Consider the following 15703-nt stretch of genomic DNA (forward strand, 5'->3'; position numbering starts at 1 on the left):
CTAGTTCATCTCTTGTAACCAATCTTCGTCTCGCAACTCCGATTGGTACTTGTAAGGTTGCTAGTAGTGTTGATTACTCTTTGTAATTGATGCTAGTTGGATTACTTGGTGGAAGAGTTTATGTTCAGATCCTTGATGCTATTCATTACACCTCTGATCATGATTATGATTATGTTTTGTGAGTAGTTACTTTTGTTCCTGAGGACATGGGATAAGTCATGTTAATAATAGTCATGTGAATTTGATATTCGTTCGGTATTTTGATATGTTGTATGTTGTCTTTTCCTCTAGTGGTGTTATGTGAACGTCCACTACATAACACTTCACCATATTTAGGCCTAGAGGAAGGCATTGGGAAGTAGTAAGTAGACGATGGGTTGCTGGAGTGACAGAAGCTTAAACCCCAGTCTATGCGTTGCTTCGTGAGGGGCTGATTTGGATCCACTAGTTTAATGATATGGTTAGACTTTGTCTTAATTCTTCTTTTGTAGTTGTGGATGCTTGCGAGAGAGGTTAATCATAAGTGGGATGCTTGTCCAAGTAAGGGCAGTACCCAAGCGCCGGTCCACCCACATATCAAACTATCAAAGTAACGAACGCGAATCATATGAACATGATGAAACTAGCATGACAGAAATTCCGGTGTGTCCTCGGGAGCGTTTTTCCTCCTATAGGACTTTGTTTAGGCTTGTACCTTGCTACAAAAGGGATTGGACCACTTGATGCACCATTGCTACTACTTGTTACTTGTTACTCTTGGCTTGCTACGTTTCACCTCGCTACACAATCACTTGTTACCGCTACTTTCAGTGCTTGCAGTTATTACCTTGCTGAAATCCGTTTATCAGAGCCTTCTGCCCCTCGTTGGGTTCGACACTCTTACTTATTGAAAGGACTACGATTGATCCCCTATACTTGTGGTTCATCAAGACTCTTTTCTGGCGCCGTTGCTGGAGAGTGAAGCGCCTTTGGTAAGTGGAAATTGGTAAGGAAACATTTATATACTGTGCTGAAATTTATTGTCACTTGTCACTATGGAAACTCTTCCTTTGAGGAGTTTGTTCGGGGTATCTTCACCACGAACGGAAGCACGAGGAGTTGCTCCTCAACCTGAGGTACCTACTGAAAATATCTTTTATGAAATTCCTTTGGGTATGCTTGAGAAACTGCTGGCTAATCCTTTTACAGGAGATGGATCTTCACATCCAGACTTTCATCTAATCTATGTAGATGAAGTTTGTGGTTTATTTAAGCTTGCAGGTTTGCCCGAGGATGCGGTAAAGAAGAAAGTCTTTCCTTTATCTTTGAAGGATAAGGCGTTGACATGGTATAGGCTATGTGAAGATGCTGGATCATGGGGCTACAATCGGTTGAAATTGGAATTTCATCAAAAGTTCTATCCTATGCATTTAGTACATCGTGATCGGAACTTTATTTATAACTTTTGGCCTCGTGACAGGGAAAGCATAGCTCAAGCTTGGGGGAGGCTTAAATCAATGCTATATTCATGCCCCAATCATGAGCTCTCGAGAGAAATCATCACTCAAAACTTTTATGCTCGGCTTTCTCATGAAGATCGTACCATGCTTGACACTTCTTGTGCCGGTTCTTTTATGAAGAAGGATATTGATCACAAGTGGAATTTATTGGAGAGAATCAAACGCAACTCTGAAGATTGGGAGCTAGAGGAAGGTAAGGACTCAGGTATGAATTTCCAGTTTGATTGTGTTAAATCTTTTGTTGAGACAAACACTTCTAGAGATTTTAGCGCTAAGTATGGACTTGACTCTGAGATAGTAGCTTCTCTATGTGAATATTTTGTTGCTCATGTTGATCTTCCCAAGTAGAAGTGGTTTAGATATCATCCTCCTGTAGAAAGCAACAGAGCCAAAACCAATCTAGTTGAGGAGAAAATCATAGCTTTTAGTGATCTATTGTTCCTTGTGCTTACACTGAGAAACCACCATACCCTGCTAGGATGAAGGATTATTCTAAAGCTCCAACTGTGATACGTAGGGGTTACATTAGACCACTTGCACCCCCTGGAGAGATTAGAGTTGAACCTAGTGTTGCTATTATCAAAGATCTCTTAGCCGAAGACATAGACGGGCATGTTATAAAATTCTGTGAGGACTCCGCTAGAATTGCTAAACCTCACGCGAAAGACAAGCACGGACATGTAGTTGGCCTGCCCGTTGTTTCCGTTAAGATAGGAGATCACTGTTACCATGGTTTATGTGATATGGGAGCTAGTGTTAGTGCAATACCCCGTTCTCTATATGATGAAATCAAAGATGAGATTGCACCTGCTGAGTTAGAACCCATTGATGTCACTATTACGCTAGCTAATAGAGACACTATCTGCCCCCTGGGAATTGTGAGAGACGTAGAAGTCCTGTGTGGTAATACGAAGTATCCTACTGATTTCCTCGTCCTTGGTACTGCACAAGATAGCTTTTGTCCCATCATATTTGGTAGACCCTTTCTCAAAACTGTCAATGCTCACATTGATTGCATTAAGCAGACTGTCACAGTAAGTTTCGAGGGTGTGTCTCATGAATTTAACTTCTCCAAGTTTGGAAGACAACCCCATGAAAGAGAGTCGTCTGGTAAAGATGAAATCATTGCTCTTGCCTCTATTGCCGTACCTCCTACGGATCCTTTAGAGCAATATCTGCTTGAGCATGAAAATTACATGCATATGGAGGAGAGAGATGAGATAGATAGAATTGTCTTAGAACAACATCCTATTCTCAAGAATAATCTGTCTGTTGAACTGCTTGGGGATCCTCCCCCACCAAAGGGTGATCTTGTGTTCGAGCTTAAACAGATGCCTGATACTCTTAAGTATGCCTATCTTGGTGAGAAGGAGATATATCCTGTCATTATTAGTGCTCTCCTCTCAGAGCGCGAAGAGAAGAAGTTACTAAAAACTCTGAGGAAGCACCACGCTACTATTGGATATACTCTTGATGATCTTAAGGGTATTAGTCCTACTCTATGTCAGCACAAGATTAAAACCGATCCTGACTTTAAACAAGTTGCTGATCATCAAAGGAGATTAAATCCTAAGATGAAAGAGGTCGTTAGAAAAGAAATATTAAAGCTTCTGGAAGCAGGAATCATTTATCCTGTTGCTCATAGTGATTGGGTAAGTCTAGTACATTGCGTACCTAAGAAGGGAAGTATCACCGTCGTTCCTAATGATAAGGATGAACTAATCCCACAAAGGATTATTACCGGCTATAGAATGGTGATAGACTTCCGGAAACTGAACAAGGCAACCAGGAAAGATCATTATCCTTTGCCGTTCATAGACCAAATGCTAGAAAGGCTATCAAAGCACACACACTTCTCCTTTCTAGACGGTTATTCAGGTTTCTCGCAGATACATGTTGCACAATCTGATCAAGAGAAAACCACTTTCACCTGCCCTTTCGGTACCTTTGCCTATTGACGTATGCCTTTTGGCTTATGTAATGCACCTGCCACCTTCCAAATATGTATGATGGCTATATTCTCTGACTTTTGTGAAAAGATTGTCGAGGTTTTCATGGATGACTTCTCCGTTTACGGGTCTTCCTTTGATGATTGCCTCAGCAACCTTGATCGAGTCTTATAGAGATGCGAAGAAACCAACCTCGTCTTGAATTGGGAGAAGTGCCACTTTATGGTTAATGAAGGTATCGTCTTAGGACACAAAATCTTTGAAAGAGGCACTGAAGTTGATAAGGCTAAGGTTGATGCAATTGAGAAAATGCCTTGCCCCACAGATATCAGAGGTATACGAAGTTTCCTAGGTCATGTTGGTTTCTATAGAAGGTTCATTAAAGACTTCTCTAAGATTTCTATGCCTCTTACCAACCTCTTGCAGAAGGATGTTCCTTTTGTTTTTTATGAGGATTGTGAGGAAATCTTTGAAATACTTAAGAAGGCTTTTATAACTGCACCTATTGTTCAACCGCCTGACTGGAACTTGCCCTTTGAAATCATGTGTGATGCTAGTTATTACGCTGTTGGTGTTGTTCTAGGACAAAGAGTTGACAAGAAGTTGAATGACATTCACTATGCTAGTAAAACTCTAGACAATGCCTAAAGAAACTATGCCACTACGGAGAAGGAATTTTTAGCAGTCGTGTTTGCATGTGAAAAGTTCAAATCTTACATAGTTGACTCCAAAGTCACTATTCACTCTAATCATGCTGCTATTAAGTACCTTATGCAGAAGAAGGACACTAAGCCTAGGCTGATCAGATGGGTTCTCCTGCTACAGGAATTTGATTTGCACGTCGTTGACCAAAAGGGTGCTAATAACCCTGTAGCAGATAACTTGTCTAGGCTAGAGAATGTCCTTGATGACCCACTACCAATTGATGACAACTTTCCTGATGAGCAACTAAATGTCATCCGCACTTCACTTAGTGCACCGTGGTATGCCGATTATGCAAACTATATCGTAGCCAAATACATACCACCCAGTTTCACCTATCAACAAAAGAAGAAATTCTTCTTTGATTTGAGACACTACTTTTGGGATGATCCTAACCTTTATAAGGAAGGAGTAGTTGGTGTTATTAGACATTGTGTGACTGAACATGAACAGGGACAGATCCTGCAGAAGTGTCATTCCGAAGCCTACGGAGGACACCATGCTGGAGATAGAGCTGCCCATAAGGTATTGCAATCAGGTTTCTATTGGCCCACTCTCTTCAAGGATGCCTGTAAGTTTGTCTTGTCTTATGACGAATGTCAAAGGATAGGGAACATCAGTAAGCGTCAAGAGATGCCTATGAACTATTCACTTGTCATTGAACCATTTGATGTCTAGGGCTTTGATTATATGGGACCCTTCCCGAGTTCCAATGGGTACACTCACATCTTAGTTGCTGTGGATTATGTTACTAAGTGGGTAGAAGCTATCCCCACTAAAAATGTTGATCACCACACCTCTATTAAGATGCTTAAAGAAGTCATATTCCCAAGATTTGGAGTCCCTAGATACTTGATGACTGATGGTGGTTCACACTTCATTCATGGTGTTTTCCACAAGATGCTAGCTAAGTATGATGTCAACCATAGAGTTGCATCTCCTTATCATCCTCAGTCTAGTGGTCAAGTGGAGTTGAGTAATAGGGAGATCAAGTTGATCCTACAAAAGACCGTCAATAGATCTCGAAAGAACTGGTCAAGCAAACTTGACGATGCACTATGGGCTTATAGGACTACTTATAAGAATCCCATGGGCATGTCACCGTATAAAATGGTCTACGGTAAAGCCTGTCATTTACCTCTTGAGCTGGAACACAAAGCTTATTGGGCAATCAAAGAGCTCAACTTTGATTTCAAACTTGCCGGTGAGAAGCGGTTGTTTGATATCAGCTCGTTAGATGAATGGAGAGCCCAGGCATATGAGAATGCCAGGTTGTTCAAGGAGAAGGTTAAGAGATGGCATGACAAACGAATACATAAACGAGAGTTCAATGTAGGTGATTATGTCTTGCTATACAATTCTTGTTCGAGATTCTTTGCAGGCAAGCTTCTCTCTAAATGGGAAGGTCCCTATGTTGTCGAGGAAGTATATCATTCTGGTGCCATCAAAACCAATAACACGGAAGGAAATTTTCCTAGAGTGGTAAATGGGCAAAGAATCAAGCATTACATCTCTGGTACTCCCATAAATGTTGAGACCAATATCGTCAATGTCATAACTCCAGAGGAGTACATAAGGGATGTTTATCAGCCTGTTTCAGACCTTTAAAACAAAGATGTATCTGTTTCGGCAAGAAATTGGACTCCGATACTTTTCCAATGGGAAATTTCCTCAGTTTTGGAATTTTTGGAAAATTTGAAAAATAAAAAGCAGTCCGAAGAGCAAACGAGGAAGCCACAAGGGCCCACTCCGCCACCACCCCCTGGTGGCGGTGGGCAAGCTTTTGGGCACCTCGTGTGCCTCCCAGACTCCGTTTTCTTGCGGAGGACTCCTTCTGGCCCAGAAAAAATCAATATATAGTCGCCCGAAGGTTTTGATCTCCGTATCGCGCAGTTTTCCTCTGTTTTCGTTTCGAGCTTGTTGTCTGCCGCAGATTTGGAGCAAAGATGTCTCAGGAATCTGTTAGGGAGAATGATCTTCCCCAAGTTCATGAGGAAGTAGATGTTGATCTGAAAAGAGTAGAAGTCACGGAAGCCAGGGACCAAGCTAAGGAGAAAACCCAAGCTAGGGAGGAAGTTCAGCCTATGTTCAACATTGAAGACGTTGAAGGAGTAGATTTTCTCCAACCCTTCCTCCACATGTTGTCTCCATCCTTGATTGAACTCTTGAGATCTCAAGGGTATAAATCAAAGATTGATAGCTCTCTTGGAATCAAAGGCGACAACAACACCACCATCACCGCCAAAGGAAGACGACTAAACATTGGTATGGGAAATCCCCTTGGCTTTTGCCAAGCTTGGGGGAGTTGCCCTGGTATCGTATCACCTTTATATCTTTTTCTTTTACCTTTGTTTTAGTTTTTTCCTTTTCAGTTTTTATTTCTTCTTTTAGAGGAATAAGTCTTTAGTTTTTAGTTTGAGTCTTTTGCTTTTGACTCTCCCCCGATGTATTCGAGCTTACGAGCTATATAATAAAGAGTGTCATAGTCAAGGGCTTTGCTTTGTGCCATGATCAATAGTATGAAAAGAACGATAGCATGAAAGATCATGAGACGATCTTATGGAAAGTGATAACTTCACTTATGACACGTATGATGATTAAAACTTGTTGAGAATAAATAAACATAAACCTCAGTCATTGTTGCAATTAATAAGAAGTAATAAGGAAAGAGAGGTTCACATATAGATATATCATCTTAGACACTTTTTACAATTGTGAGCACTCACCAAACTATTACATGCCTAGGAGTAGATGTTGGACAAGGAAGACAACATAATGAATTGTGTTTGCTTGGTTACAAACAATGTTATATGATTAGAGATCCATTACCATGTGACGATTGCTTCCACCTCATATTAGCCAAAACTCCCGCACCAAGTAGAGATACTACTTGTGCATCCATAAACCTCCAACCAGTTTTGCCATGAGAGTCCACCATACCTACCTATGGATTGAATAAGATCCTTCAAGTAAGTTGTCATCGGTGCAAGCAGTAAAAATTGCTCTCTAATATGTATGATCTATTAGTGTGTGGAAAATAAGCTTTGTACGAACCTGTGATGAGGAAGACATAAAAGCGACAGACTGCATAATAAAGTTCTTTGTCACAGGAGGCAATATAAAGTGACGTTCCTCCGCACTAAGAGGACAAGCATTCAAACCTCAAAAGCGCATGACAACCTCTGCTTCCCTCTACGAAGGGCCTATCTTGTACCTTTACTTTTTACCCTTGAAAGAGTCATGGTGATCATCACCAATTCCCTTTTTGCCTTTGTCTTGGCTACCGTCACATGTTTGGGAAAGATCTATAGTCATATATCAACTTGGAGTTGAGTACTCATGCTTTATTATTGTTGACTTTACCCTTGAGGTAAATCGTTGGGTGGCAAAACTAGAAGCCACTATCTTCCTTTGTGTCCAGCTGAAACTTTGACACCATGAGTACCACGTGAGTTGTAACAATTATGGAAAACTCTTTCTGATGTTGTGATAAATTGCAATTGCTTCAACGACTATGGACTATTGTTGGTTACTTCTCGGTAAGGTTTTTGCTTCATGCTTTTCTTTGTGAAGGAATTGTTACTTTCCCATAAGAGTCTTTATGATGTATTGTTGTTCTATGTGTGATCATGATGCCCTCATGTCCGTATTATGTTTTATCGACACCTTCGTCCCTCAACATGTGGACATGTTTATGGAACTTGGTTTTCGCTTGAGGACAAGAGAGGTCTAAGCTTGGGGGAGTTGATACGTCCATTTTGCATCATGATTTCATGTTGATATTTATTGCTTTTTGGGCTGTTATATTACTTGTGGTACCATATTTATGCTTTTTCTCTCTTATTTTGCAAGGATTATTTGAAGATGGAGAATTCAGGCAGCTGGAATTCTCGACTAGAAAAGGAGCAAATCCTAGTCCACTATTCTGCACATCTCCAAATTCCCTGAAAATTTACGTGGATTTTTTCTGGAATATATTAAAAATATTGGGCGAAAGAACTACCGAAGGGGGGCCACCAGGGCCCCACAAGCCCCCACTCCGCCAGCACCCCCCTGGTGGCGGTGGGCAAGCTTGTGGGCTGCCTGAAGGCCCACTAGCGCCCCTCTTTTGCTATATGAAGCGTCCTGGTCTGGAAAAAAAATCAATAGGGAGCTTTTTCGTGGTTTCGCCGCCGCCACGGGCGGAACTTGAGCAGATCCAATCTAGAGCTCCGGCAGGACGATCCTACCGGAGAAACTTCCCTCTCGGAGGGGGGAATCGTCGCCATCGTCATCACCAACACTCCTCTCGTCGGAGGGGAGGCATCTTCATCAACATCTTCATCAGCACCATCTCCTCTCCAATCCCTAGTTCATCTCTTGTAACCAATCTTCGTCTCGCAACTCCGATTGGTACTTGTAAGGTTGCTAGTAGTGTTGATTACTCTTTGTAGTTGATGCTAGTTGGATTACTTGGTGGAAGAGTTTATGTTCAGATCCTTGATGCTATTCATTACACCTCTGATCATGATTATGATTATGTTTTGTGAGTAGTTACTTTTGTTCCTGAGGACATGGGATAAGTCATGTTAATAATAGTCATGTGAATTTGATATTCGTTTCGTATTTTGATATGTTGTATGTTGTCTTTTCCTCTAGTGGTGTTATGTGAACGTCCACTACATAACACTTCACCATATTTGGGCCTAGAGGAAGGCATTGGGAAGTAGTAAGTAGATGATGGGTTGCTGGAGTGACAGAAGCTTAAACCCCAGTCTATGTGTTGCTTCGTGAGGGGCTGATTTGGATCCACTAGTTTAATGATATGGTTAGACTTTGTCTTAATTCTTCTTTTGTAGTTGTGGATGCTTGCGAGAGAGGTTAATCATAAGTGGGATGATTGTCCAAGTAAGGGCAGTACCCAAGCGCCGGTCCACCCACATATCAAACTATCAAAGTAACGAACGCGAATCATATGAACATGATGAAACTAGCATGACAAAAATTCCCGTGTGTCCTCGGGAGCGTTTTTCCTCCTATAGGACTTTGTTCAGGCTTGTCCCTTGCTACAAAAGGGATTGGGCCACTTGCTGCACCATTGCTACTACTTGTTACTTGTTACTCTTTGCTTGCTATGTTTCACCTCGCTACACAATCACTTGTTACCGCTACTTTCAGTGCTTGTAGTTATTACCTTGCTAAAATCCGTTTATCAGAGCCTTCTGCTCCTCGTTGGGTTCGACACTCTTACTTATCGAAAGGACTACTATTGATCCCCTATACTTGTGGGTCATCACATATACCTCAAGAATGTGTATCACATATTGTAGTAGATGAACGCCATTAATAAAGAACCACAAAGCCTTTTCGAAAAAATAACTTACTTCCCGTCTAAGAAAACTTTGCAGTAAGAATTTGTATCGACAAAAATAGTACAAGACATAACCAAGATATCAAGATCAAGCTTGAGCTCTCTATTCAAATCCACACCAAGAACCCTAGAAAATTTAAGAGAGATATAAGAGGCTTAATGAGTAGTTGCGGTCTCGATCCAACCATAGAGGAAGAAGTCGGCTCTGTGGACCAGTAATAGAAGGCCTCTGCAACAAAATGGATCTTTCGTCTCGAGGTCGGTGTTGATCAGTGACATGGACGAGACGTCCACGTGCTGCTCGTGGACGGACTCCTCGCGCACCTCCACCGATGAGGGTCAATGGCACAGGCACATGCCTTGGTATATGGGAAGAAGAGGTGGATGGGAAGTGTACTAACTCCAAAGAGGCCTTGTAGAGGGAAACACAGACAGGAAGATAGGATTTGCACCGCCATCTCCTTTGATTCGTGTCAGCCTCTACGTGAGGAGCCCCCTTGTCCGAGCAACAACAGTGTCGTCCCACCACCGCTCTTCCTTTGTGGCGCTAAGGCCAGGACCGCCGCTGCGCTCCTCTCTCTCTCTCTCTCTCCCTCTCTCCCTCTCTCGCTCTCTCCCCCTCTCTCTCTCCCTCCCCTCCCTCTCCCTCTCTCCCCCTCCACTCCCTCTCCCTCCCTCCCTCACTCACTCACTCTCTTTCTGCTATCTCTCTCGACGGGATCCATATGGCACTTGCAATAATTCACGATGCAGTGCATGAGCTAGATGGCGAGCACAACCGATGATGAATTTTCTCCGAGAGATACGAGATCGAGAGCGAGGGGTTGAGGAGAGATGGGGCCCGCGACGTGTGTGTGTGTGCGCACGCGTTTTTCATTAGTTTTTCCGATGAGGGGTGGGAGGGTGTGTTGTTTTTTCTGATTCTGTAGTGCGTGCGAGATTACTATTTTTGTGCGCTGGAGGAGAGGACGATGGTTGAACCATCACGACGGCATATCCCCCTTTAATAGTAGAGATAATGCTCAAGCAAGTGTTGCGGAATATATGGAGAGGGTTTTTGAGATTTTGCAATCCCAATTTGCTATTGTGCGAGGACCGGCTAGGTTTTTGGATCAAGACATCATTTGATACAACATCACAATCTACGAGATCGTGCATAGTACGGTCATTGAGACCGAGCATGGATAAAATTTGGGTTACACCTCGCATGACCTCATTGGACTACGGCTGCGGCCAAGTAGGAGGCAAGATTGAATCCAATACTTTCTTCACGTGTACCATGACATTTGTGATTCTGACACACGCAATGGTCTTAAGAAAAATCTCATGGAAGAGTAGTGGGCATGACATAAGCGACACCGTGCTTAATTTTATTTCTGTGTTAGTTACGTTCGTATGATACACTTTTGTTGTATTGCATGCTAAAAACTTTGTTGTTGAGTTTGACGTACAATTTCTTGCATTTGTTGTTGTGGACTTGGTGAATGATGACCCACAAGTGTAGGGGATCTATCATAGTCCTTTCGATAAGTAAGAGTGTCGAACCCAACGAGGAGCAGAAGGATCTGACAAGTGGTTTTCAGCAAGGTATTCTCTACAAGCACTGAAATTATCGGTAACAGATAGTTGTGATAAGATGATTCATAGCAAGTAACAATAGTAACAACGGTGCAGCAAAGTGGCCTAATCCCTTTTGTAGCAAGGGACAAGCCTGGACGAACTCTTATAGGAGGTAAAGCGCTCCCGAGGACACATGGGAATTTCTGTCAAGCTAGTTTTCATCATGTTCATAAGATTCGCGTTCGCTACTTTGATAGTTTGATATGTGGGTGGACCGGTGCTTGGGTGCTGCCCTTACTTGGACAAACATCCCACTTATGATTAACCCCTCTCGCAAGCATCCGCAACTACGAAAGAAGAATTAAGACAAAGTCTAACCATATCATTAAACTAGTGGATCCAAATCAGCCCCTTACGAAGCAACACATAAACTAGGGTTTAAGCTTCTGTCACTCTAGCAACCCATCATCTACTTACTACTTCACAATGCCTTCCTCTAGGCCCAAATAATGGTGAAGTGTTATGTAGTCGACATTCACATAACACCACTAGAGGAAAAAACAACATACAACGCATCAAAATATCGAACGAATACCAAATTCACATGACTACTTATAGCAAGACTTATCCCATGTCCTTAGGAACAAAAGTAACTACTCACAAAGCATAATTATGTTCATGACTAGAGAGGTATTGAATAGCATCAAGGATCTGAACATATAATCTTCCACCGAGTAATCCAACTAGCATCGACTGCAAAGAGTAATTAACACTACTAGCAACCTTACAAGTACCAATCGGAGTCGCGATACGAAGATTGGTTACAAGAGATGAACTAGGGTTTGGAGATGAGATGGTGCTGATGAATATGTTGATGGTGATGCGTCCCCTCCGATGAGAGGAGTGTCGGTGATGACGATGGCGACGATTTCCCCCTCTGGGAGGGAAGTTTCCCCGGTAGGACGGCCCTGCGGGAGCTCTAGATTGGTTCTGCTCAAGTTCCACCTCGTGGCGGCGGCGATTCCTCCTGAAAGCCTCCTCCTGATTTTTTTCTGGAATGAAACCCTCCTTATAGCAAAAGAGGGGAGCCAAACGTCCAATAGGGAGCCCATAAGCCCCCTAGGCGCAGCCAGGGGGTAGGCTGCACCTAGCAGGCTTGTGGCCTCCTGGTGGCTCCCCTGTGGTACTTCTTCTGCCCAGTATTTTTTATAAATTCCAAAATAATTCCTCGTTGATTTTCACGGCTTTTGGAGTTGCGCATAATAGGTATCTCAAACTTGCTCCTTTTTCAGGCCAGAATTCCAGCTGCCAGCATTCTCCCTCTTCATATAAACCTTGTAAAATAAGAGAGAAAAGGCATAAGTATTGTACCGTGAAGTGTAATGACAGCCCATAAAGCGATAAATATCAACATAAAAGGATGATGCAAATTGGACGTATCAACTCCCCCAAGCTTAGACCTCGCTTGTCCTCAAGCGGAAGTCGAGATCAATAAATATGCCCACATGTTTAGAGAGAGAGGTGTCGACAAAACAAAATACGGACATGCAGGCATCATGATCATAATCAGAACAGCAATATCATCATATAATCTCTTATGCTAAAGTGACAATTCCTTTACAAAGTAAAGTATGAATCAAGAACCTTATTGAGAATTAACAACCAATAGCCTTTAGTCATTGAAGCAATTGCAATTTATCATAACATCGGAAAGAGTCAAATAAGAGCTTGTAAAGCAAATCCACATACTCAATCATCCTTTCCTCTTCTACAATTTCTAAAACTCACGCGGTACTCATGAGATCAAAGTTTCAGTTGGACACAGAGAAAGATAGGGGCTTATAGTTTCGCCTCCCAACTATCTACCTCAAGGGTGATGTCAACAATAATAATTCATGAATACTTACTTCCAAGATGACATATGAATATAGATCTTTCCCTAGCATATGATGTTAGCCAAGATAAAGGCGTAATAAGGAATTGGTGTTGATCACCATGACACTTTTAAAGGCAAAAGGTAAAGGTACAAGATAGGCCCTTCGCAGAGGGAAGCAGAGGTTGTCATACGCTTTTGGGGTTTGGATGTGTGACCCCTTAGTGTGAAGTAACGTCACTTTATATTGCCTCCAGTGATAAAGAACTTTATTATGCAGTTTGTCGCTTTTCTGTCTTCCTCATCACAAGTTCGTACAAAGCTTATTTTCCACACAGTAATAGATCATACATATTTAGGGAGCAATTCTTATTGCTTGCACCGATGACAACTTACTTGAGGGATCTTCTTCAATCCATAGGTAGGTATGGTGGACTCTCATGGCAAAACTGGGTTGAAGGTTTAAGGATGCACAAGTAGTATCTCTACTTAGTGCGGAAGTTTTGGCTGATATGAGGTGGAAGCAAGCGTCACATGCTAAGGGATCTCTAGTCATATAACATTGTTCGGAACCAAGCAAACATAATTCATTATGTTGTCTTCCTTGTCCAACATCTACTTCTAAGCATGCAATAGTTTAATGAGTGTTCACAATCATAGATGGTGTCAAAGATGATATATTTATATGTGAACCTTTCTTTCCTTATTACTTCCTATTAATTGCAACAATGACCAAGGTCTATGTTTGTCCACCCACAACAAGTTTAAATCAACATTCTTTTTATATGTGAAGCCATCACTTCCCATAAGATCATTACATGATCTTTCATGCTTTTGTTCTTTCATCATTCTTTTCTTTCAGACCATGGCATGAGGCAAGGCCCTTAACTAAAACACTCTTTATTATATGACTCACAAGCTCGAATACATCGGGGGTGACACAAATCAAAACTCAAGCCTAAAACACTAAGAACTTTATTCTACTAGAGAAAGATAAAACCAAAAAGGATCAAACTAAGAAAAAATAAAGGCAAAAGATGTGATGGTGATACGATATCGGGGCAACTCCCCCAACCTTGGCACAAGCCAAGGGGATTGCCCATACCCGTGCTTAGTTGTCTTCCTTCGAAGGTGATGGTGGTGAAGTTTTTGCAACATGGGTTTGATCCTCCGTCTTCCAAGGCATAGGTGCTCCATCATGGAAAGATGATCGAGTCTCCGGAATCCTCAAATCTGCAGCCAATCGTATTGATTTAAATCTATACTCATACTCACAGTTTTGGTTCTGCAGGTCATAGATCTGGGCTTGGAGGTGATCAATTCTGTCATAGAGCCAGGAGAGGTGCTTCCCGATGTCATTGGCATCAATCTTGTGCTTGTTGGTGAACTCCGTGATCAACATGTGCTTGGTGTTGAGTCCGCGTTCCACCATCCCTTGTCACTTGAAGACTTGCTGCTCCATTACTTCGAGCCTTGCCTCCATGCTTCCGGTCTTCTTGGGCCCCTCAACATCACGGATGTGCAGCACCCCCTCACGCATCTCGATAGATTGAGGGTGTTGCAGCACTCCCGCGAGGTAGGGATTGATGACCTTCTCGAAGAACTTGTCCTTCGGAACTTTTGGGGATGCCATGGCGATCTAGATCTCTCTGCACAGTAGCTCGAAATGAAAACAGAGGAAAATTGTGTGATACGAGGGTCAGACCTTTCGGGAGAATATATAATGATTTTTTTTCTGACCAGAAGGAGTACTCCGCAAGAAAACAGAGTCCGGGAGGCATACGAGGTGGTCACAAGCCCCCGAGGCGCGGCCAGGGGGTGGCCCGCGCTTGGCAGGCTTGTCGCCTCCTCGTGCGCTTTCCGGACTACTTTAAATATTTCTAATTTTCTAAAAAATCCAAAACTGAGAAAAATTCCTACTAGAAAAGTTTTGGAGTCGGTTTACTTACCGAATCACATACCTCTTTGTTTTCGGAGTCTGAAAATAGGCTGATAAATATCCCTTATGTACTCCTCCGGAGTTATGATATTGATAATATTTCTTTCAACATTTATGGGAGTACCTGAGATATAATGCTTGATTCTTTGCCCATTTACCACTCTCAGAAAATTACCTTCCGTGTTGTTGGTCTTGATGGCACCGAAACGATATACTTCCTCAACAATGTAAGGACCTTCCCATTTAGAGAGAAGCTTGTCTGCAAAAAATCTTAAACGAGAATTACATAGCAAGACATAATCACCTACATTGAACTCACGTTTTTGTATCCTTTTATCATGCCACCTCTTAACTTTCTCTTTGAACAACTTGGCATTTTCATATGCCTGAGCTCTCCATTCATCAAGTGAGATAATATCAAATAACCTCTTCTCACCAACAAGTTTGAAATCAAAGTTGAGCTCTTTGATTGCCCAATAAGCCTTATGCTCTAGCTCAAGAGGTAAATGACATGCTTTACCGTAAACCATTTTGTACGGAGACATGCCCATGGGATTCTTATAAGCAGTTCTATAAGCCCATAGTGCATCATCAAGCTTCTTAGACCAATTCTTTCTAGACCTATTGATAGTCTTTTGCAGAATTAGTTTAATCTCTCTATTGCTTAGCTCTGCTTGACCACTCGACTGGGGATGATAGGGAGATGCAACTCTATGGTTGACATCATACTTAGCAAGCATTTTACGGAAAGCACCATGAATAAAATGTGAACCACCATCAGTCATTAGATATGTAGGGACTCCAAATCTAGGGAAAATAACTTCTTTAAGC

The sequence above is a fragment of the Hordeum vulgare genome, chromosome 6H (genome assembly GCF_904849725.1).
Source record: "Hordeum vulgare subsp. vulgare chromosome 6H, MorexV3_pseudomolecules_assembly, whole genome shotgun sequence".
Lineage (NCBI taxonomy): Eukaryota > Viridiplantae > Streptophyta > Magnoliopsida > Poales > Poaceae > Hordeum > Hordeum vulgare.